Source organism: Mustela nivalis (assembly GCF_964662115.1).
Source record: "Mustela nivalis genome assembly, chromosome: 14".
Taxonomy (NCBI): Eukaryota; Metazoa; Chordata; class Mammalia; order Carnivora; family Mustelidae; genus Mustela; species Mustela nivalis.
This window is the reverse complement of record NC_139033.1, coordinates 89,721,309-89,746,612: the sequence shown is the minus strand read 5'-3', so window position 1 is coordinate 89,746,612 and position 25,304 is coordinate 89,721,309. Positions and strand designations below refer to the sequence as shown.

General features: G+C 39.6%; 1 protein-coding gene and 1 pseudogene across 8 annotated transcripts in view; both read right to left on the bottom strand.

Annotated features, from left to right (window-relative positions):
- TTC28 (tetratricopeptide repeat domain 28) overlaps positions 1 to 25,304 on the bottom strand; it is a 645,085-nt gene that overhangs the window by 241,658 nt on the left and 378,123 nt on the right. The gene's annotated exons all lie outside the window — the stretch shown is intronic.
- Positions 12,082 to 12,725, bottom strand: LOC309847581 (small ribosomal subunit protein eS24 pseudogene; annotated as a pseudogene). The gene has a single exon. The product of its transcript is annotated as a small ribosomal subunit protein eS24 pseudogene (transcript).

The following is a 25,304-nucleotide window of genomic DNA, read 5'->3' as shown; positions in this document are numbered from 1 at the left end:
TTTTCCAGAATAATTAACATGCAATGTTATTTTAGTTTCAGGTGAACAATATAGTGATTCAACAGTTCTATTCCTTCCTCAGTGCTCATCATGATAAGTGTACTCTTTGTACTACTCTTACAAGTTTTTTGTGAGTTTGATATTATATAAAAACAGAAAGCTAAAAAAAATGTGCTTCCTCTCCTCTCATGTTTCAGACACAGGACTTAAAGCAGTTGGGTTATAACAATGTAACAAAGTGATGGTGAAACCAGAGAAAGGTAACTAAAACAATCAAAGGAGTGGGATGTAGCACATGGTTATATACTAAAAAGACCAGGCTCTTTTGTAAGTAAAAAAAATAAAATAAAATAATTTTTAAAAAGCAAGAATATGAATGAAGCATTTATAATCATAAACAGGATGGCTGAAAACAGATTCATTAAACAGAACACTATAAATACCAAAAGCTTAAAAGTGGCACTTTGAAGAAAGGAAGCATAAATAAAATGGCAAAAAAGAAACTATTTTTAGGGATTTTTCCTACAAACACACAGATTATCCCCTGCTATCTGTTCCCTCCATTGAACACACTGTCCAGTGCCAAGCACACCAACCACTTGGGACTGCCGTCTACTCTCCAGTATTCCCTGGCACCTTGAACTTCTCCTAATGGAACAGTTCGTTTACCAAGAGTCTGCTATGACTGCTCCCAAACCAGTGTGTCACATTTATTTGTTACAGGAATTATAGAAGGTAAATCAATTAACTATGAGCACAAAAACAAAGCTCTTATTTTCCCCCCAAAAAAACACTGAATTCTTTCTTTTTTTTTTTTTTAAGATTTTATTTTTAAGTTATCTCTACACCCAACACAGAGCTCGAACTCACAACCCTGAGATTGAGAGTCACATGTTCCACCGACTCGGCCAGCCAGGCACCCCAACAATGAATTTTTTTAGAAAGACAATGAATTTGTGGTGAATCCAATGTAGGTGCAATAACTATCAATTTCTTTAAATCATAAAAATCTAAAGAACTTCTGCACCCAGGTTTCTTTGTAAATGCTGCACTCAATTCTTTCATGTCTTTGAAGAAACTGAACTTGTAAATGTATACAGTTTATATAAGAACAAGTCGGCTGAAATCTAAGGCCCAGATTAAAAGAAAAGACCTTGGTTCTACACGTTAAAGTTGTTGGGCGTTTTTCATGTTTGTTTTAGTTGAAACAACATGCCTGGATATGTACATATCCTTGCTATGATTTCTATTCTAAATGATTTTTCCCATTAACCAATCAGTTACTGCTGTTGCCTAGTTTTGGTTAAGTTTCAACTTTAATACCTAAGACTAATAACCTGTAAAGGCAGAAGTAATAGTAACAGATTCCTTTTAGAGGGCATGCTAAAACTGAACAGACAGAGAATTGGGCAACCATGCTCTAAGACAACTTCTCGAGCTGTGGTTCATAGGCTGTCCCTGATCTACAAACTGTTTATAACTGGTCTGCAATGAGATAAGCACAGAAATTGAGAGTAAGTATAGAAACATTTTTATCAAATTGATATATCTATTTAATCTAATTTAAAAATTGTGGCTTGTATATCTATCTTTTAAAAAATTTATTTTGGGGTGCCTAGATGGCTCAGTCTGTTAAGCATCTGCCTTTGGCTCAGGTCATGATTCCAGGGTCTGGGAATCAAGCCCCACATTCGGTTTCCTGCTCAGAGGGCTGCTTTCCTTCTCCCTCTGTCCCTCCCAACTCATGTTGCATGCTCTCTCTCTCTCTCTAATAAAGATCTTTTTTAAAAATGTATTTCATTTTTGCTTTTTGTTTTTTTGTATTTTACAAATATGTCAATTTGTGGTGAATTGTTTTTTGTTTTTTATTTTTCAGTCATCTCTACACCCAAGGTGGGCTTGAACCCAAATCCTGAGATCAAGAATCTCACACTCCACTGGCTGAAGTCAGCCAGGACCCCTGTGATGGGTTGTTAATTTAAGACTGATTCTGGGTGCCTGGGTGGCTCAGTAGGTTAAGCCTCTGCCTTTGGCTCAGGTCATGATCTCAGGGTCCTGGGATCGAGTCCCGCATCGGGCTCTCTGCTTGGAAGGAAGCTTGCTCCCTCCTCTCTCTCTTTCTGCCTGCCTCTCTGCCAAATAAATAAATAAAATCTTAAAAAAAAAAAAAAAAAAAAGACTGATCCTTAGCCACAGAATTTGAAAAGCCCTGCCCTAATGCAGGGCAAGCTTTTATGCTCCTATCATGACTACAGACTATAAACAACTATAGAGCTAGGCAAAGTAAGGTCTGAGCTGGCAGGGAAATTCTTAGAGTTTAGGCTTGAATTACAGGAAATAGGGAACAGATATCCTCTGTCTGCCCACCTCACTACTTTAGTGACCTCACAAGCTAGCTGGAGAAGACTGGAGGCCAGGCAAAGTGAGAGTATCCTCTGGTACAGATAAGATAAGCAAGCTAAGATAAAGGTGAAGAGTAGGGGGCCTAAGGGAGGTTCAGACAAGGACAAAGGAATAAATGTAGAATAACTTTTCCCCAAAATTCCCTGAACTGAGACAGTTTATCAAATCAGTCAACAAATACTGAGTTCCCATAATACCACAGGCTCTGGATATATATAATGCGCAACATAAAGAGAAATCTTTGCCTTGTGGAGCTTATAACTAAAGGTGAGAAAAAGACAATAAGGAAACTGAACTAATACACATATTTATTTTTCATAATCTAGGACATCATTGATTATTAGAGATATCCCAATTTCAGAGATGTCAAAGTGTGAAACATATATATATTTACCAAGAAGCAATAAACATGGCAGGAAGTTAGATGGTGCTAAGTTCGGAGGAGAAAATAAAGCAGGGAGGGAAGACAGGCAGGAGAAAAGCCTGCAGGGGTAAGAGAGTGAGCTAAGTGGATAGCTGGGAGAAAAACAAAGGGAAAACACAAAGGCTAGATGGAGACCAGCCACTGCTTTACCGTGCAGAACGCTTTCATGAGGATGATGTGGATCCACTCCGAGAAATCTCTTCCTCCCACATTTACAGGTAACCTTTGCTTCCTTTCAACTATAGGAGAAAGATTTTACTAAGAAATAATCTATCTCAGTGTTTTAAATCAAAAGGCAGGCAAAGAATTATTTATCTAGAGAGAAAAAAGACACATTAACACACCACTACACCTAAGTCAGGAAACAGACAGATCCTGCTACTGAATGATTTAACTGGTTGCAAGACTGTCCTCTTGCTAGCAGGGTATCAAGAAGGCAAATAAAAATCTGAAAAAGCTTTAGAAGAAAAACCTAAAGCTCTACAGTTTCCCCCCAAGTACTGGCTGCCTGCTCTGAATTCTCAGCACCCCTGCTTCCAGGGGCTCTTGATACATTATTCAATGTTTTTAATTCACGACAAATTACATCTAAATTTCCTCCCTCATGTTCATTTATGGGACATTTTTATCTTGTCATCTTTTTTCATGTACTGTGCAAGCAAGAAGAGAACATCCAGCACAACATACCCTTCAGAAACAAGCTAATGGCACAATTTGGTGTCAATTTCACAGCTCAGTGAAGTGAAAGTGATCTAGCTGGCCATCCACATACACCTAGGAGGAGGTCTACTGAGAGTGCCCAGCCTTGATGTTACTGTGTCATGCCTACAAGCAAGATAAGTTCAAGCGGAGACATTATGTATTAAGAGAGAGAGAGCAGTTATCATTCAGATGCCCTTACAGCTTGTTAGAACAGAATGTAGGGAGAGAGAAAGCAGGCCAGACCTTCATTTTTATACCGTGGAAAGTTGTTTTTCAGAAGTCATGCTTACATTCACAAATGGCTGGGAACAGTAGCTTCCCTTTGGGGTTTTGATAAGATTTAGAGGTAGAAATTTCCTTTAGCAGATACATGAAAACTGTGTAACAGTTTTAAGGGTTCTCCATGCGTCATGATCGGGGAAAAAAAATATCACAGACTTCCAACTATTTTTAATATAAAACCAAAACGCAGCAGGAAGATTACAGACCTTCTATTATTAACAATTACAGTAATACCAATACTATCATTTATTAATGCACAGTAACGATACCATTTCATCCTTAGGCCACTTCCGTAAAGGGATACATATTAGTGATTTCCCTATTTTATAGATAAGGAAGTAAATCTAAGGTGATATAGTTAATAAATGATATAGTCAAAATTTAAACCCTGTTTTTAGTGGAAGGATTAGACTAGCTAGTCTCCAAGGCTCTTTCCTGATTTTTAACATTTTGTGATTCTTCAAGGAGCTAATCTTGTCTCTTTGCATATAATACCTTATATTGCTACTTACTTGTCTCATGTGTCAGTATTTTATACCCCACATAGACCCTAGCAGAGTTGTATGTGGTAATGATCGCAGTGACCTAGTATTTGCCAACTTTATATGTATGTTAACTCACTAAATCCTCACACCAACCTAAGACATAGGAACTATCCCCATTTTCAAACAAGAAAATTAAGGCTCAAAAGGGCTGAACTGCAGGCCAGTCATAATCTAGTAAGTGGTTACCCCAGATCCCAGGCTTCAAAGCTCCTCTTACTCCCGTTGTGCTATGTGGTCTCCTAGAGGAATGGTAAGGAGAGGGAAGACCAAGGATAGCAAACGAGTAAAAACAGTAAGACAGAAAAAAAGGCAGGGATAGAGTAAATCCAAACAACCATGTGTCCATCCCAGCACCTGGTTGGGAAAATGCCTTTCTTGAAAGTAAACAGCATGCAAACACACACTGAAACCACGAGAAACTACCAGAGCCCTCGCTGAGGACAAGATCTGTCTGACTCTGAACAGCTATGCCAAATAAAACAGAAAAATGATTAAGATCAAGATATGAGGTGCTCTTTCTAAGATACTACTTTCCTGCTAACTGTAAACAATAGACGATACGGCTGCTGGGTGCCTCAGGGGCCCACAAGAGACAACACTCAATAGAGAGTGTCTCCAGTGACAACACTCATGAAGGAAAACAGACTGTACACTTTGGGTATCTGCACTCTTCAATCAAGGAAAATTGAAGGAGTCACACTGCCGGCCAGTTCTTCAGTATGAACTTTCTCATGATGTGGGTGTGCGAGGCACTGGGATAAGGGATATAATGAGAATCACATGTGATTGTGCCTGAGTGAAGCCCAGAGTTGCTTACAAGGCAGCCCAATTGAGTTCAAGAATCACTAGCGGCTGCCTCGGTGCTGCTCCAGACATTGGGCTGGGCACCTAAAGGTGGCTGAGAAAAGGAATGCAAGCCAGCCTTCTAGCCGCTCGCACCAGGAGAAGGGGGCAGAAACACTGTTTCAATACAGAGAGAGAAGAGCTCCCTATAACAGATGACATCTCCCCATTTTCTGAGCAAAAGGGGGAAGAAAATGCTAAACCCAGGTTGGGAGAAGAGAAATAGGGAAGGCTTGCTGGGGGAAATGATACCTGACCTAAGTCTTATAAAATGTGAATACCTTTTCAAGGAGGAGAAAGGCCTTGTCAACAAAAGGCACAAGAAGCAGAGGTCAAGGGAAGGCTAAAAATGGTCTGATACTTGTGGATAGCTAACAGCAATTTAATCTTCTAAAGGTAACAAAGGGGATGAGGCTACAGAGAAGGCAGAACCTGGTCTTGAATGATTTTGACTATCATGAGTCACTGAAAGGTTGAAGCAAGGTAGACACATGGTCAGATTTGCATTTTAAAAACATTTCCCTGCTACAAGCACCTAATAAAATGTTTCTTCTGTGAAAATGAGCTTGGATATTCTCAAGAAATAATATCCTTGTATAATAAACATTCTAAAAGAACTAAGTCACACTGTTTGCTGCCTACTTGTAACAGGGCCTGAGCACCAGTCAGTATCAGTAAGTGGCCTATGATAAATGACCCATTCAACTCTGTAGTAAGGCTGGGGACAGAGAGGGGTCTGAAGTGTCCCTAATGGAAACAGCATGTGTTCTTGTATTTGTATTCACTGAACACACCACATGTGGTGCCCACACATGGCTGAAAACTCCAGGAAACCTTAGAGCCCCCATCTATCTCCCTGACAGTTCTCACTGTAGCCAGCTTAGAAACCAGGGGCCAGGCTGGGGGTTGAATTTACTTTAATCTCTACTCCTTTCTTAGGGTCTCATTCGCCATGGAAAAAATGAGACTTAATTCCAGAGGTGCTCTTTAATTAAGGAGGACATTAGAATTTGAAACAGAACACAATTCTCAACACTGCCAACTACAAAAATATTGTGAAAATGGCCAATATATACCCTACACCATATACACCATTCAAATAAATAGGTAGGGATTTTTTTGTTTTTGTTTTTGTTTTTTCAGCTCAATAACTAGTAAAGAGGAAAGACTTGGAGTAAGATCCCTCTTTCTGGCTGCTGCTTTGTCCTTCATAATATACACCCAAGGAAGCCACACTAGACTGCGCCCTCCATTGATGTTTACTTAGGGAAAAAGAAAGGATTCTGCCCAAAGTACCTCATAAACCTATATGGCTTCTAATCCAAGAGGTCAAGAATAAAGGTCCACACTCTCATTTCACATCAAGGTTCTCTTGCAGGTTGTTTCCTAATTCATTTCGCAAAGGATTGATAATTCACTAGTCTAGCTTCTCCACTTTTCCACATAGAGGGAACAAAATGAAAACCTAAAGCACTATGGGGTATTTAACACAGGGAGGATATACAGAACTATACAAACGGTTTTTCCTTTTATATTGTCTATACCATGTGGGTAAAAACGTCCTTCCAAACATAAATACTGCACAATTAATTAATAATAGGTAGGACTCGCAGAATAACACGAATTCCTTAATGCCCCCAATTCTCCCATTTGCACTGTATGATATAATTCTTTGTATAGTCTAATAATCTATTCCCAGAAGAAAAACACAATATGACAAACTAAGTACCACAACTGGGAAGTGAGAGTAACATGAAGATTTGAAAGCACAGTTCTTGAAATGAGACAAACCCAAGTTTCACATCCCAGCTCCACCACTCGGGAGCTCTAACCCTGAGTCTGCTCATTTGCAAAATGAGGACAAGAACAGTATCTGCCCCACTGGGTAGCTGTGAGGATTAAATAAGTGAATGCACAGAAAGTTTCTGCTTCAGTATCTGGCACACAGAAAATGTTCGATATCTATAAGCTCTAATTATCTTTCTTGTCACTACTTCTCAAAGGGTAGCAAGGCGATTCACCATCCCTGCAGATCTTAGGAGTAGGTAGAACAGAATCTCCCACAGGTAATTAAAAAAAAATACAATCTTCAAAATTAATTTTGAATTATACAAGTAGTACATGAAGACATTCTCCTTTGCCATAGATAATTTAAGTGCATTCCTCCTTAGAGTCAGAGGGCTGAATGAGATAATGTCTTGTAATCTCTCGTAGCTCGAAAAACTGATGAATTTCCCAAGGACAAGGGCAAAAGGGCAGCACCTCCACCAGGACCCATAATGCAAGTGGGATTCAGCCAAGCTTCACTTCCCCCTGCAGCAGGGTTGTGTGCCCTCTATGGCCGCCTTGAGCTCTCCCTGAGACGGGCAGTCCCTTAATGGTAAACACATTGTCCAGCAAAATGAGAGGATGGATGTGTTTCCAGCTCAGGAAACTTAATAAAAATTCTTTATCTATTTTATTGAAAACTCAGTTCTGAGACATTACCTCAGAGGTCAGGCCTGAAGACCAGCCGCTCACTCACTATTTCATGTAGAGACCAATTCACTGTTCCTCAGAGCAGCATCTTTGAGATTTCATTCCTCTTGTTGTGATTAAAATGAGGACTCCCAGCCACTTAAATATAACATTTCAATTAACATTCAACTAAGAAGTTAATTCTACACATAAGAGAGGTGTCTAATGTAAGTAACTGGCAAATCATGGTCCTGGAAGACAGTCGTGAGATTCATAAACCATTTTCAATATTTCAAAGGCCCCTAGGAAACTGTAAAGTGTGCAATCTAACTAAAATGTCACATTTCTTTGGTGTGCCTTGAATTCCATCAGCACAGTACCGTCATGATGATATTCATACTGATCATTTCAGTGTGATGTTTTTCTTTTTAATGTCTTAGAGGACATACAGAGAAAAGACTATACAGGTGTTTCTTGTTTTATTTATTCATTTATTATATTTCAAAATTCAAAACTCCACTCTTAAGATTTTAAGCTCAGTTTTCTGATTATTCTCTTTCTACTCTCACATTTAAATAGAGATTGTTTTAAATTCACTTACATGCTTTATTTTTTTTTTTTTTAAAGATTTTATTTATTTATTTGTGAGAGAGAGAGAGTGAGAGCGAGCACAGGCAGACAGAGTGGAAGGCAGAGTCAGAGGGAGAAGCAGGCTCCCTGCGGAGTAAGGAGCCCGATATGGGACTCGATCCCAGGACGCTGGGATCATGACCTGAGCCGAAGGCAGCTGCTTAACCAACTGAGCCACCCAGGCGTCCCCACTTACATGCTTTAAATTACATTTATAAATTTAATATATTCAGTTCTCTTTTGAAGTTCTCTAGTTATCTGACAGAGAAAGAATGTAGGTAATCCTTTTCTTCTTAAAGATTTTATTTACCTACTTATTTGAGAGAGAGAGTGTGAGCAGGGGGAAGGGATGTGGAGAGGAAAGGGGTATAATTTCACAGATTCTGTGCTGAGCAGAGTCTGACTCACGGCTCAATCTCACAACCCTGAGATCATGACTTAAACTAAAATCAAGAATCAGACGGTCCAAAAAAAAAAAAAAAAAAAAAAGAAGCAGACGGTCAACTGACCGAGCCACCCAGGCACCCCATAGATAATTCATATAAGTAAATGTTTAAATATGATCATTCTTTGGCTCTCTAATATTCCGATATTGTTTATAAACTTAGGCATTCTAATTCAAAATCACAAGTCTAATCAATTACTCAGAGACATATATTAAGAATCCCAAGGCTGACCCATTAATCTAATAAACCAAATTCTTTTAAATTTTTAAAGTATATAATCCCTAACACAAGAATATCAGTATTTGAATTTGAATCACATCTATATTTCAATACATAATTCTAAAAAGATGCTTACTCACTAAGGAAATGATTATGCCCTCCCAAACAGTATTAAGGCTTATCTTGGGAAGCAATGTTGGGGGTTAAGTTAGCTGCTTGAGGCTGTCTGGTGATTGAGAGACTGGCTGGGATGCCCGCCTACAAAGGGAGATGTCAGGAGCTTACTCCCACCCCCTGATGGCAGAGTGGGCCCCTCTTTGTGGCTGGCATGTAACAGACTACAGAAGCTAGAGAAGGAGGCAAGCCACTAGCCTAGGGCCTGAGTTTTCTAATTTTCAAATCATCATCTTCGTGGCTATGCCCTCGACAGGAAATTGGAATCTGAGTATCACAAGGCAATATCTGACTCAGTGGTCAGAGCTTTCAAGAAACATGGCCATGACAGGTTTTGATTAGCATTAATTTATAAATGGGAGACTGAAATCTTTATGATTTAGTACTGAGTTTGTGGGGTGCCTGGGTGGCTCAGTCAGTTAAGCGTCTGCCTTCAGCTTAGGTCATGATCTCAGGGTTCTGGGATCAAGCCCTGCATCAGGCTTCCTGTTCAGTGGGAGTAGCTTCTCCCTCTCTCTTTGCCCCTCCGCAGCCTCCCTCTCTCAAATAAATAAATAAAATCTTAAAAAAAAGAAGAAGAAGAAGAAGAAGTCCAACTTTTAAAATATGAGAGTCTGGAAAGATGCACAAATGGGAACCACAAAAGGCCCTTTAGTAAGGGGAACTTCAGAAGCTATTGGTTTAGACAAAGAGTTGACCAAATCCCACCCACCACCTATTTTTGAAATGAAGCTTAATTGGAACACAGTCACACCCATTAGTTTGTCTATGGCTGATTTTGTGTTACTATGCAGAATTGCATAGTTGCTACTGGCCCAAAAAAACCTAGTCTTTTACTGAAAAAGTTGGCCAGCGCCAACTTTAGAGGAATAGCCACAGAACTGGAAATGAGAACTGGACTCCATACCTGACTCTGACACTGCTGGAAGAAACAAAAATATAATATGTATGAGTTATCAACTAAAAGGTAAAGTGATTCACAAATACACGGTGGCATAGGATTATTAATTAATGGAATCATTTTAATCAATTTATTTAACCTATTTTGAGCTGTGTTTCACAGTCTAATGCAGGGAACCAATGATATGAAAACATGAGAAAGTGTATACTTTGAAACATTAAAAGGGCTATGAGATAGGTTACTTCTACTCCATATCCATTAAAAAATATCCTGAATCAGAAAGCCTCTCCCCCTTTCTCCCTCTCCCTGCCTCAGTATTTCATATTTCATATGATTAAAAGCAAAACAAACACATAACAAGGCCATGAGCATTTATCCTACACTCCCAAGACAACTGGTTATTAGCCACGTCAGCTAGCTGTAAGACATTCTCCACTCAGTTACTAACTTTTTTAGGAGAGAAAATTAAACTGTATTTATACGCAGTGAGGACACAACTCAGAAATAGCCACAAAATTATTCAGTATCATAATTTGTGCATATGAATAACATGCTACGACTCTCTTTTCAGAAAAGAGAAAAGCCCTGGGCCAATATGGAGTGATTCCACTGCTATCTTCTGCTCCAACTCGATTGATAAGGCAACTTCAACAGATTTTCAACAACTCCTGTCCCACTATCCAAGAGTAGCGACAGCCACTGGTTAACATCAATGACAAATCCATAACCAAAATAAAGAATAAAAGTCCAGTATAGCGGGGCGCCTGGGTGGCTCAGTGGGTTAAGCCTCTGCCTTCGGCTTGGGTCATGATCTCAGGGTCCTGGGATTGAGCCCCGCATCAGGCTCCCTGCTCAGCGGGGAGCCTGCTTCTCCCTCTCTCTCTGCCTGCCTGTGATCTCTCTCTCCATCAAATAAATAAATAAAATCTTTAAAAAAAAAAAAAAAAAGTCCAGTATAGCACCGTGAGAAATAAGATTGTGAAGTCTCCGATCACCCTTTTTAAACCGCAGCACCAGCTTTTGCAGGCCTGAGTTGAGGATGGCTGCAAGATCAAGAAAGGAGGGGAAGAGGTGGACGATGGTAGGTATTTCTACAAAACCGAAGCCAGATAGTTAAGGTGTAACTGCCACGATTAAACCCATAAATGCAAATGGTGTCTCATCTTCCTAGAAGCATTTATCTAAATGAAACAGCTGAAACCAGAGAGAAGCTGTTCATTTGCAATAAGTTGGATGCTGGGATCTTTTTTTCCCTCATTTCATACTGCAGGTTCATCTCCATTTAGCCCTGCTGGAGTCTTTGAAAGATGAGGACATTAGGGGAAAGATTCAGGTTTGTGTTCAAAGACCACAAAAGACCTGGCACCATTCTCTGGCAGAAGCGGACTGCAGGGACAGGTGTGATGGCCGTTAACTCGTCCAGCAAGCCCCAATCAATGTTCTGCCCCCTGCCCATCCCCCAACAGGAGTTATCAGTTACATAGTTGTTTCAGAAACATAACAAATTCATCACCAACAGTAGCAAGCCAAAGAACAGCATAATGTGGGTATAAAGATACCCAAATATACACCCTTCCTGTTAAATGCCAAGACAGGATTTAGGTACTCTAGTCCCTGCTCATTCCATAAACATAGTTTGTCTTGCTATCATTTTCTGAAAAAGTCACATAATTTTAAAGACACCCAAAAAAAGTTTACATGTCTACATAAAAATTGTAAAAAAACAAAGTAAAAAAAAAAAAAAAAACAATAAAATTCAGAGAATTGAAACAAAATATTAAATTAAAAGAAAATTAAATATTCCTGAGAAGGGAGTGTATATTTCTACTTCTGGGAAATTTTCTAAATATAACTAAAGAAAAAACCACCATATAAAATATCTATATAATTGGGCACCTGGGTGGCTCAGTGGGTTAAGCCGCTGCCTTCAGCTCAGGTCATGATCTCAGGGTCCTGGGATCGAGGCCCACATCGGACTCTCTGCTCAGCAGGGAGCCTGCTTCCCTCTCTCTCTCTCTCTCTCTGCCTGCCTCTCTATCTACTTGTGATCTCTCTCTGTCAAATAAATAAATAAAATAAAATAAAAATATCTATATAATCAAATTACTTTTTATAGGAACACATTTCAGTAATGTAATGGAAACAACTGTTTTGACTTCCAAACTACTTAAAGTAAATGCTGTTTTGCATGTTTCAAACTTAAGGGAAATAGTCGTAGTATGGCATTTTCTGGAACTTATTTTTTTTTTTCACATTAACATTTTAGTTTATTAATCCTCTCGTGAAAAATTTTGGCTCACTTTTTGCCAGCACCAACATTGGCTTTTGTAGTCCCCCTGACTTTCTTCACTCTGTTCTTGCGTTCTTTTCGCTGTTTTCTTGAGGTCTTTTTCTTCTCATAGAGACCATGTCTTGCAAGTCTATGTTTGGGTTCATTTTTCTTTGCATAATCCAAGGAATCATAAATCATGCCAAAGCCAGTTGTCTTGCCACCACCAAAATGGGTTCTGAATCCAAATACAAATATGACATCTGGTGTGGTCTTGTACATTTTGGCTAGTTTTTCCCGAATTTCTGTATTAGGTACTGTTGCCTTTCCAGGATGAAGGACATCAATAACCATTTGTTTGTGCTGAATTAGTCGGTTGGTCATGAACTTCCTGGTCCAGATAGTTACTGTGTCGTTCATGATGGTGGCTGAGCTCTGGAACTTATTTTAATAACAGATTGAATCTTCAGGTCAGATTTTATTCACATTCCAAACACCAAACCTGCAAGTTACCTAAATCACCACTAGGTAACAATACAATGTCTCTGCAAAGCAATGGCTTCTTGCTCCCTAGCGTCATCTCATACATTACATATTGATTTGTTCACTATATCCTGTGTGTGAATGGAAGCTCCATGGGGCAAGGACGTCACTGTCTTTGTCACTACTGTGACCTCAGCACTCAGCACACAATACCTGGCACATAGTAGGTAACCTGTATATATTTGTTGTGTGAGTACATGAATGAACAATGAGGACCTTAACTCCATATGGTGGTAGGGATAGAGGGGCGAGATCTAAGAGCTATAGTTCCTGATATCTGGCTAGATGAGGCATTGAGGGAGGAAGAGAGGAAGAATCTATGGTAAGAGGTCAGGCTTCCTGTTTGAATGACCAGGAAAACAGTGGCATCATTAAGTGGAATCAGAAATTTATGGAGAGAAGTGAGTTTTGAGGGGAAAGTAATGAGCCCTGGTTTTTTTTTTTGTTTTGTTTTGTTTTTAAAGATTTTATTTAGTTATTTGACAGACAGAGATCACAAGTAGGCAGAGAAGCAGGCAGAGAGAGAGGAGGAAGCAGGTTCCCTGCTGAGCAGAGAGCCCGATGTGGGGCTCGATCCCAGGACTCTGGGATCACGACCTGAGCCAAAGGCGGAGGCCTCAACCCACTGAGCCATCCAGGCGTCCCCTAGCCCTGGTTTTAAAAAGCTTAGTTTGTGTACGTCTGGTAGGCCAGTGGGTATATGAGGAAAGGAAGGGTAAGTCTAAAAATATATTTTTGGTAATAGTTATAATGATGAAAATATATGGGATCATACAAAGGGAGAATGTAGAGAAAAACACAGTGAACAATAAAGTTGAAGAACATCAACATTTGATGAGTGAGTATATCTGGGAAAGCCCAAAAATGAACTGAAAGAATTCAAAGTGCTAAAAGAATCAGGACAGAAAAGCCAAGCAAGGAAGGAGACTATCTCAAACAGAGTGCTCATTCAAGAATACTGAATGCGCAAAAAATGTCTGGTACGCTAAGAGGCTGAAAAGTATCTCTGGGATTTGATAAAATGGCAATCAATCAAGAACCACTGAAAAAAGGGGGTTCGTATATTAAGGAAAGAAAAGACATGCTATAAAGAGTGGCTGAGCCTGGATGTGGACTTCCTCCCACTAAAACACATAGAAATCTCAGATATAACCACATGATAAAATCTCCCAGGTGCTAAAAACAGGAAATTCAAAACCAAAATATTAAATATGGGAGCCAATAGAGTGGTGGTCTAGGGGCCCCCAAATGAGGAAGATTACCTGAATGGGGAGAAGGAAACCTGGCCATAGGTTCACAGAAGGCAGAGAACCAAATGATACCTTTGTATAAAACAAGGACGCTGGAACAGTTCTCTAACCCTCACCCCAGCCAACTCCATGAAGAGGGGACTAGATAACCTGTCCCAGAAAGACTTAAGAAACCTTGTTATCTGTCTTGTTGTATACAAATATCATACCCAGTTAAAGATTGAAATCCTGGACTATGTAATACACAGCTCTTTTTTTTTTTTTTTAATATTTTATTTATTTTTCAGAGACAGAGGGAGAGAGCGCGCGAGCGAGCACAGGCAGACAGAGAGGCAGGCAGAGGCAGAGGGAGAAGCAGGCTCCCCGCCGAGCAAGGAGCCCGATGTGGGACTCGATCCCAGGACACCGGGATCATGACCTGAGCCGAAGGCAGCTGCTCAACCAACTGAGCCACCCAGGCGTCCCTCTCTTTTTTTTTTTAAAGATTTTATTTATTTATTTGACAGGCAGAGATCATAAGTAGGCAGAGAGGCAGGATGAGAGAGAGAGAGGAGGAAGCAGGCTCCCTGCTGATGCAGGGCTCAATCCCAGGACCCTGGGATCATGATCTGAGCCGAAGGCAGAGGCTTAACCCACTGAGCCACCCAGGCGCCCCTGATCGAGTCTGAATTTAAACTTACCAAATTTTGGGGCACCTGGGTGGCTCAGTGGGTTAAGCCTCTGCCTTCCACTCAGGTCATGATCCCAGGGTCCTGGGATTGAGCCCCGCATTAGGCTCTCTGCTCAGCGGGGAGCCTGTTTCCTCCTCTCTCTCTGCCTGCCTCTCTGCCTACTTGTGATCTCTGTCAAATAAAAACAAAAAACAAAAAACCTACCAAACTTTATGGAATCTCAAACCAAGAAATCCACATTAAGAATAAGTTCTAGGGGCACCTGGTGGCTGTCAGTTGTGTGTCTGCCCTCTGTTCGGGTCATGATCCCAGGGTTCTGGGATCGAACCCCAAGTCAGGCTCCCTCCTCAGAGTGAAGCCTGCTTTTCCCTTTCCCTCTGCAACTCCCCTTGCCTGTGTCTGCTCTCTTACTCTATCAAATAAATAAATAGAATCTTAAGAAAGAAAGAAAGAAAGAAAGAAAGAAAGAAAGAAAGAAAGAAAGAAAGAAAGAAAGAAAGAGAGAAAGAAAGAAACAGAACAAGTTCTAGACCAGGGAAACATCTTAGTTTCTTCAGCAGAAGCCAGTGCAAAGCCAATCTGCAGAAAGTCTTCCACAGTCACTCCTAATATAGATGATTGCACCATTTGAAAAAGGCACAGACCACACAAGAAAGACGTTCTCCATGAGGACATCACAAGACACAAAGAATTAAGAACCTGGACCCCTGATATGTGACATAATTTAACTGTGGTTGTCATTAGTGCTAATACCAAATATCTCCAGCCCTATGCCTTATAGACATGAAATATCACACCTCTTAGCCTACTTGTAGGTGAGTAACGTGTTAGTTCCAGTATAAGGCCCTCTTTTCACTCTCACATGGTAACCAGTGTTGCTCAAGATGGTGGCTGATCTTTCAGTGTGGGTCTCTGAGTGACTACAATGAACAGAGAGTCTCTGATACAGCATTAAAAAAAAAAAAAATGCACCTTTGTAGTGCTAAACCACTAAGATCTGGGGCTAACTGGTTATGATTGTAGGATAACCTAGCCTGTCCTGTCTAAAGTGAGTTTGGTTTAGAAAAGTTTATAAAATAAATATTTCAACATGATTAAAGAGGTTTTTTGTTTGTTTGTTTGTTTGTTTGTTTGAATGACTACAGAGTCAGAAAGTGTCAGTATTAGCTGTAGATTATGTTTTTGAGAAATATGGCCCACATTGGCGGTAAAGAAATAGCATAGTAGCTTAAAAGGGACACAAGGTCAAGGGAATTTTATTCTAAAATAGAAGAGACTGAGGAGCCTGGGTGGCTCAGTGGGTTAAGCCTCTGCCTTCAGCTCAGGTTATGATCCCAGGGTCCTAGGATTGAGCCCCACATCTGGCTCTCTGCTCAGCAGGGAGCCTGCTTCCCCCTCTCTCTCTGCCTGCCTCTCTGCCTACTTGTGCACTCTCCCTGTCAAATAAATAAATAAAATCTTTAAAAAAATAAAATAAAACAAAACAGAAGAGACTTGTAGATATTTGTAAGGATGATGGTGAGGAGAAAGAGGTTAACTAAGTGTTAAAGACAGAAAAGAAAAACTACATTAATCACTTACTTAATTTACTAAGCTATTTAAGCAAATGCTATAGAAATTCTTAGCTGATTCTTACCACCATTGTCCTCATAGAAAACTTAACTCTTCTCTTTCTATGAATTAAAAGCCACTGAATAAAAGGTCTCCAAAATTTTCCCCAAAGAATAAAATACTTGCCCTCCATATTCTTTTAGTTCTCCTATCTTCCACCTTCATTAGGAGAAGCCAAATATAATGCTATAAACATACTCAAGTTGGAATTATTTGGTGCCTTAAAGTGGTGGACATTACTTAGCAACTCTGTTGTGACTGGTCTCTCAGAGCTTGGGCCCTGCTCCTGGTAATTTGTTCTTGAAACCGTGAACAAAAGGCTGAATGTGCACAGGTCAAACAATGGAATTTCATGTTCTAAGGGAAATTCCTGTTCTACAGTTAGAAGCTCTTAGATGGGATCTTCAAATATACATTTTCAGCATTTTATATATGTTCTTCAGTCTTATTCTTTTCCCTCACTTACCAGGAGAATTCAAAGAAACAGCCAGATGGAGGAAAATGACATATTATGTGGGGCAGGACCAATAATTCTCCATCTTTACCTCAACTGTATTAGTTTGTGAGACCTACAAATCTTCTTTTGTTAGTATTAGAACTTTGATATTTAAATTTCCCACTCATTTTTATGAAGGGTGAAATGCAAAATATACAAATAAGTACACAATTGCACTCGCAACAAAGATGGCAATAAGACATCTGCAAAGTCTAACACTGGTGAATGACCTGAACGCTTTCAAGAGCACGTGAAAAGTGCCTGCCAATTCACAGCACAGCAACCACCACCACAACAACAAAATGACTAACAATTTATAAAGAAGGAAACTCAAAGGCTAACAAGAATATCTGTAGGTGCTCAAATTCATTAGTAATGAAAGACATGCAAATTAAAGCAACAATGAGGAAGCATTTTATTCTTATTAGGTCATCAAAAATTAGAATGTTGAAGAGTGCCAGGTCTCCATTGAGATGTGGGACGCAGGAACATATTTGTGGATGTATAGACTAATACATCTACTCCAACAAAGAATCTGGCCGTTTTGGATCAATCAAGTGTATGTATATCCTATGACCTCACACTTTGACCTCCGATTATATGTTTCAAAGAAATTCTCATACAGGCCCAGAAAGGAACAAATACAAAGGGGATCTTCAAAGAACTGCTGTGGTGGGAGGAAGCTAAAGGCCACCCAGTTTTCCATTACTGGGGAGGAGTCAACTGGTAAAATGTGGTAGATGTGCACATATCATGGACATGCAACAGCTCTTTAGAAGCAACTTATTACTGCTGTAATTGTTGTAATTTCCCTGATTACCCACCTGCCTTTTTTCTGAATTGTGAGCTCTTCAAAGGCAGGGAATGAATCTTGCCCATCTCTGTATCATTATGGTCAGATGTTATTTCTAACCCATAGTAGGTGTTCATTAAGTATTCAATAAATGAATAAAAATGAATTTAATAAAACTTTTCAGATGCAAAAACAAACTGCATACAAAGTCTGAGAATATAATTTTCACTTCTACATAAAACAACACTCTGACAGTAATGGCAATAATGGTGGCAATTTAACATTTTGTTTTTTTCAGTTTGGACTCAGCGTACTAGAGATAACAAAGTAATTGATGTTAGTTCAGAAATGCTTAGGTATATCACAAAACTAGAAAAAATGGATGTAGCTCTAAAATATAAGACAAATGTTAGAAAAATTTAGTCCAGACTATTGTAGAGATCCTCAGATCAAATCACATTTCTAAGAAAAAAATGCACTTCATGTTCAACGGATGGAGCATCAAATATGAAAAGACAGCTCAATGGGTTTGCATCATGATTTTTTTAAAAAAGAACCAGCCAGCCACCTTTATGTATGATGTCTAGAATCCTCTAAGAGCAGCTATAATGGAAATGTCAGATGAAACTACTTCACTATTTGCCTTTAAAAGTGTTGTGCTGCATTTTAAAGACACTTAGATATTTGGCATTGAAAACTGTGGTGACAGGGTCACATGATTTCTCTCAGAGGAAATTGCGAGAAAAGGGGAAAAGGGCAGAAGGAGACGCTGTCTGGCAGTAGAGGCAGAAAGTCAGTTTTCAGCCCCAAACCCTCAACTCCTGAGGTTTTCCTCTAATCACAACAAATCAACTGTCAATGCATTTATCAGAAAAATGTCTTGCCACAATGCGTGTATTTTCAATTAATGCTCTGTTCTCTTAGATGAATGCTTTGGAGAAAAGACGGGAACAGATGCGGAAGACATAATAATTTATTAGGAATGAGCAGAGCCTGTGCTTTGTTTAGGGCAATCACATGTCCTAAAGGATAATCTCATGGGACAAAAACATACCTCTGAACAATTCTCTTTTTATGAGGCAGGAGTGGAAAGGTAGAAAACTAGTAGTTGTGATTTTGAACTACAAAATTTTGCATTAAAGGGAACAAATGTTGGACAACTCTCCAGAACACTACTGTATCTATTCTTTTTAGCAAATGGGACAGAATTGGTGTATTTTATCCATCTAGAAAAGAACGGGACTAAAAATTTCTTTCTTATTTCTTTTTGATAAATAAATGATAGGAATTGCAACAAGTCAGACAGCTAAAAAATAAAACCTCTATTTCTTTGTGGCAAGAACTAGAATGATCATCATAGAACTTTCAAAAAACACTAGAAGGCTAAGTTTCCTGGACTTGGAACCAGTTCTGCTCTGGACTAAGGGTTCACTCTTAAGACATGCCAGAGGGCTGCGTTGTTCTTTCATGGGGCACTGGTTGTAATTACAGGAGAGAAGAGCACAGTGAGATGAGCCCCATCACCTATTCCTATTTCTGAATCATCATTCCTAATTTCCTCCTACTTCTTCTCACCCTTTGTTCTGGGAAGGAAACTGTCACCGCATTCACAGTGCAAGACCAAAATAGGACTCCTGTGTCCTCCTACAGTAACTTCCTGGAAGGGACCCTTCAACTGTGTGTGAGCCTCTCTTCCCTGCCTGGCCCGCCGCGGTTGGAGCTGGTAAAAATCTATACCTTTCTCTTAGCCTGAGGATATCACCCTAATTTAGATTCTTGATTTCTCCCAAGGACAATTAGCTCATCCAACAAATAGTTACTGAGAATCTACTTGGTGTGAAGCAGTATTGTAGATGCTGGGGATACAATAGAGCACAAAATACTACCAAAAATTCTGTTGTCATGGAACAACATTCAAGTAGGAGGAAACAGACAATAGAAAAAACTAAGGCAATGATGTAGTTAGTTGAGGAGAAGATATCACATGCTCTGGAGAAAAATAGGGCAGGAAGAGGGAGAGGGAATATTGGCAACAGGATGATCTGTGCAGGCCTCACTGAGAAGGACAAGTGTACCTGAACCAGGGTAGGGAAAAGCAAAAGAGGTTCGAGAAAAACAAAAGATCTGGGCTACAAGGGTCTTGCAGGCCACTGTAAGAATCTTGGCTTTTATTTGGTGAGATGGGAACATCTTTTACTAGTTTTGAGCAGCGAAAGAGGCATACTCTGAGTTACTGTTTTAACTAGATCCTTCTGGTAGACGTTAACAGGTGTTCCACATAAAAAGAATTTGAACAAATTTGAGTCGCCCTCCCTACTTTATTAGCCCTCCCTAAATAATCCCTTTATGATTAACAAAGTGCCTTTACACATTTAAAGCTCTGAGAACTCATGCTGGAAAGGGCCTACTAAGTTTACTGTTTAACCTTAGGTATCACATACCCACTATGTCCATAAAACTCTTTTATTATCAGTACACCTTCTCACACTTCCAGGACCAGTTCAGAACCCAATCTAGAGAAAACGGGCCTAAATGATCTTTTAAGGTCCTTTGAGATCCAATAAGTTTCTGTATCAGAAATATTTTAATAGAAGATTCCTAATGAGGGGCACCTGGGTAGCTCAATCAGTTAAGCAGCTGTCTTCAGCTCAGGTCATGGTCCCAGGGTCCTGGGATGGAGCCCCGCCCCGCATCAGGCTCCATCAGTGGAGAGCCTGTTTCTTCCTCTCCTTCTGCCTGCCGCTTGCCTACCTGTGCTCTCTCCCTCTCTATCTCTCTGTCAAATAAATAAATAAAATCTTGAAAAAAAAAGATTTAAAAAAAACAAAACCACTATTACATAGGGTCAACGAGATTTGTTACGAAAAGTAGATGAAACAACTTTAGGCGTTGGCTATCTATCCTTTCTCTCTCTTGATACAGTGAAATAATGACAAAGAGAAGGGAATCGGGAATACTTGGAAGCATAATCAGGGCTAAAATCTCCCTCAGCATACTGTGAAACTAGGCAAAAATCAAAGTCAAAGTCATTCTGAATGAGGACCCCTCACTGATGCTTGGTTGTCACACAGGAGTAGCTCTACAGCTTGAACTATTAGGACTAACATAACCATGCAGCTACTTGAATTTGACATAACCCATATCCATTTGTATCTGACACAAATGTTTATCTCAGCTACAGACTTTGTAAATTAGAATTTATGCAAACAATAGTTCTGAGCCACTAAACTAGAAAAATAGGGTTTTCCACACTGCAGCAAGGCTAAATTAAAGTTAGATTTTTCAAAGCAATATATTCATTATCCAATTTGTTTCTCTGATATTCTTTTATTCACATCAAAGTATTTCAAATAAGTCTCACATGCCCAGAATATCTCTGAGTCACTGAAACTTAACTAACAGCCTATTTCTAGAGCTTCATCTCTGATACAATTAACAAGGAGATTTTTTTTCCCTTTAAAGTTAAAAATTATGTATAAAGTAAAATCAGTCTTAATGAAGGGACCTAGACTGACAGATCTAGCATAAGACTATTTGTTAAGAATCCCAACGAGTCATGTATCATACACAAATCACTCAGATAAGCCCTAAGGCAGGGAATGGCCAAATATTAGCCTGAAGGGTCTTATTTTTCTGTCCTCAGGGCAGGGAAATATGACAAATCTGTCATCCCACAATGAAGAACCAGGGCTTTCCTCAAAGGGAAACCAGAGAATGACTATCACAAGTCAGTCTTTCATGAGACCACGAGAGGTCCAATGTGATTGACAAGTAAATACAGTTGGTACGAGGTAGGAGCCAAGTTACAGAGCCTAAATAAGGGAGGCAGGCAGGAGTGGGTCAGGAATTAGGCCTCGAAAAAACAGGAAGAGGAGGGCAGGCAAGCAGAGAAGATGGTCTACAAGAATTCCAGAATAAAGGTTACAATGGACAAAGTGAATTTTAGGGAAGCTGATGAGCTGAGAGCATGTGTGACACACGCTGGCAGAGCTGTAGGGAAGGAAGTCTAAAAGAAGGGTTTGAAATTTAAGAGCAAGGTCTAGGATGAAGACATAATTCTAGTGATTTCTGAGTGACTCCTCATTTTCCCTTACAGGTAACAGTCCTGAATATTAAATTAAACCACAAGAAACTACCAATACTCTTTTTTTTTTTTTGACCTACAAAAATGGTCTACTTTATCTGTGAGCTCCTTGGAAAAAGATAATATGTAAATGTACAGTATTTGTAAACTAAATCTGCAACAGATATTTCACAAATAGTCTGGAAGGAATAAAATGAGGAACATATATTTATGTATGCCCATGGATTTTTAATGTGGTTTAAAAAATTATTCTTATTAGCAGCTTACACAAATTACACAATTAATGGAACTGTAAGACTGACGGATTGCTCAATTGTAATTTCAACCAAATGTCTTTTGTGGAGTCATACATACAATGCATCCAGCCTATGATTTTTCTGCCTATGTGAGGAACCAGTAACTACAGCTTTCCAAATGGCTTATCAGTGCTCATTAATTCACTCCCTTCCCAGTCAGTCTTTGTGGAAGGAAGAAATGAGAAGCTCTGAGCACCAGATCAGGTGCTGAAATGCTTCCTCTGTGACAGCACCTCTGTCTCTACATCTGCAAAGCCAACTCCTGTGGCTTACTGCAAAAATTAGAGAAGATACTGCATATATCCTGCAGGACATGAGAGGCTCAGTAGACGGTAGCAAATGTTATTACATAATGTCACAGTGTTGCCAAATGACCAGCAGCACTACTCAAAACTCATCTCCTATGCCAGGTTGCTAATGACTGACTGATAGCAACTTATTTATACACTCAGAATTCTAAGACTAATATTAGAAACAGTAATATTGAAACAAAAGGTCAAAGTCATTTGGCCAAGATAACATAGTAAATGAGTCAGATACTTAGAAAAACTATGTAGTAACCACTGTGTCATAAAAACCTTACTGTAGAAAACAGCCTTAAAAACTTACCAATATCCCGTGGCGCCTGGGTGGCTCAGTTGGTTGAACACCTAACTCCTGATTTCACTTCAGGTCACAGTGTCACGGGTTTGAGATCAATCCCCAAGGTAGGCTCTATGCTCAGCGGGGAGTCTGCTTGAGATTCTCTCTCTTTCCCTCTTTCCCTCTCCCCAATCTCTCTCTCTCCTCTCTTTCTCTCTCTCAAATAAGTACCTAAATCTTAAAAAAAAGTTATCAACATTTTTTCACACATCCAGATAGAAGTGAAGAAGCCCAGTATTTCAAGGATAGCAAAAATGACTAGAATTATTAAGAGTTCTTGGGGTGCCTGGGTGGCTCAAGTGGGTTAAAGCCTCTGCTTTTGGCTCAGGTCATCATCCCAGGGTCCTGGGATTGAGCCCCACATCGGGCTCTCTGCTCAGCAGGAAGCCTGCTTCCTCCTCTTTCTCTGCCTGCTTCTCTGCCTACTTGTGATCTCCGTCTGTCAAATACATAAATAAAATCTTAAAACAAAAAAAGAATTATTAAGAGTTCTTATAGATTTTTGTGGGGATGAAATGGAAAAAAATAAGAAAGTGCCAGGTAAACTGATTCTAGTCAACCTATGTCCTGTTCTTTCTTCTGAGGATATGGACAGCAAGTGTATTACTTCCTCAAAAGAAATCATGGAAAACAATACCTATAAAGGTATTTGTAAACTGGGTTACAGTCATGTTCCTGATGAGATAATGATGCCATTACACTGTGGTAGAGGGATTGCACTGATAGCCCCAATTCTTCATTCCTCCCACTGAGGATTTGATATGGACTCTGGGCTAAGTCAAGTTCATTTGCTTAGGGCAATAAAATGTAGGCAAATGTGATATAAGCAGAAGGCTGACAAGCACTTGTTACTCTACCTTCACTGTTAAGTAGGAGCATGCCCAGGGGGATCTATTGGAGGATGAGACATGTGGAACACAGTCTGTTTGACCCAGTTGCCCTAGGGTAGGTCTCAGATATGAGAGAGAGGCTAGGGAAGCTGCCTAGCTACTAGTCAGCTGACTTCAGCTGACTACAGACATGGAAGTAAGCTCTGCCAAGCCTAGCTCTGATCAGAGATATGCAAGCAAAAATAAATGTATATTGCTTTATCTTACTGCATTACTGTAGCCACAGAAAACTGATCGACATGACTGTTAAACATGTGAAAATTATTTACTCACTAACCTGACAAAAACCCCGACTCCACCAGAATGACTACATGACAGCATCTCAACAATAATATGAGTTGTGTTTGTTTGTTTGTTTGTTTGTTTGTTTATTTAACAGAGAGAGCTTGAGCATGTACAAGCAGGGGTAGGAGGTGGGGTAGAGGGTAGGGGAGAAGCAGACTCCCCACTAAGTAGGGAGCCCGACATTGGGCTTGATCCTAGGACCATGGAATCATGATCTGAGCCAAAGGCAGATGTCTAACCGACTGAGCCACCCAGGCGTCCCAAGTTGTATGTATTTGAAGAAAGATTTGGGAAATCACTCTTTTTAAGGTGTTTGTAAACAGATTTTAATGAGCAGTTGCATCAAATAAGGAACCTTTCCTATTATGATACTTCTAAACTCAGAATCAGAAGGCAATAAGGATACTGAGTTGCTAAGATTCTATCCATTTGAGAAAACTGTCTTGCATAGTAACAGACTTCCTAGATGCTTGTGGGGGAGTAGTAAGGTATTATACTAAACACCGGCTAAATGGCCTACAGTATCTTTCCTACTTTCAATTTCTGTGATTCCTTATTCTATACCTTGAAAGAAGTCAGTTACCTAACATACAGAAACATTAGTTTCTAGGGAGAAGAAAAAGCAGCTGGATTTCTAGTTCTATTTCCTGGAAAGACTTCTCTAGTATTCGAGAGTCTAATCTTGGCATATCAATCTAGAAGAAACTTTATAAGCTGGGAAATTCATTCCTTTTAATAGCCACACAGGACATGAAAACAGCTAGGTGCCAGGGCAAATCACACTTAGCAAATGGGAACAAGGCAAGCCAAAATATCTGTTTCTGAAATTTGGTGGGAGGAGGAGCCAAGTAATTGCTTTTTTGTGATCCTTTACCTATGTCCAATTCTTTCTGTAACCAAGAGAGATAAAATAGAATGAGAAGAAAACATGGATGTTTTAGAGTCATAATACTGAATGTGCTAAGACATATAAAATATTTTCATTTCTTCAGAGGAAGATCTTCATATAAATTAGCCTAGCACCACTGATCCTAGTGTCCAGTGCCCACACATGAATTAAACTGGGTGGTAAATAATCAGAAGTGTTCATTCTCTAGACATATTAAAGCCAATCACAACAATTAGAGTGTTCCTAAATTCAAACATTAAATTCAAAGGTTTCAGTAATTGTTTAGCAATCTCTCTAAAATGATTGATATCCCACATTCTTAGGTAATAGTACAGGACAGAGATCAAGTTCTTTGGGACCAGAGCTGGTCAGCTGCAGTGAAATCCTTTTACTGACATTTTCAAAGTTTAATATCAGGTATTTATCTTATTTAAATCTAAAGGGTATGTCGAAGTCAAGTGTGCCATCAAGAACAGGCTCTTTTTTTGTCCATTTAGAATGGAGATGCATATTCTGTACACTCAAGAGATTAAAAGCAAATGGACTATATGAACCAGAT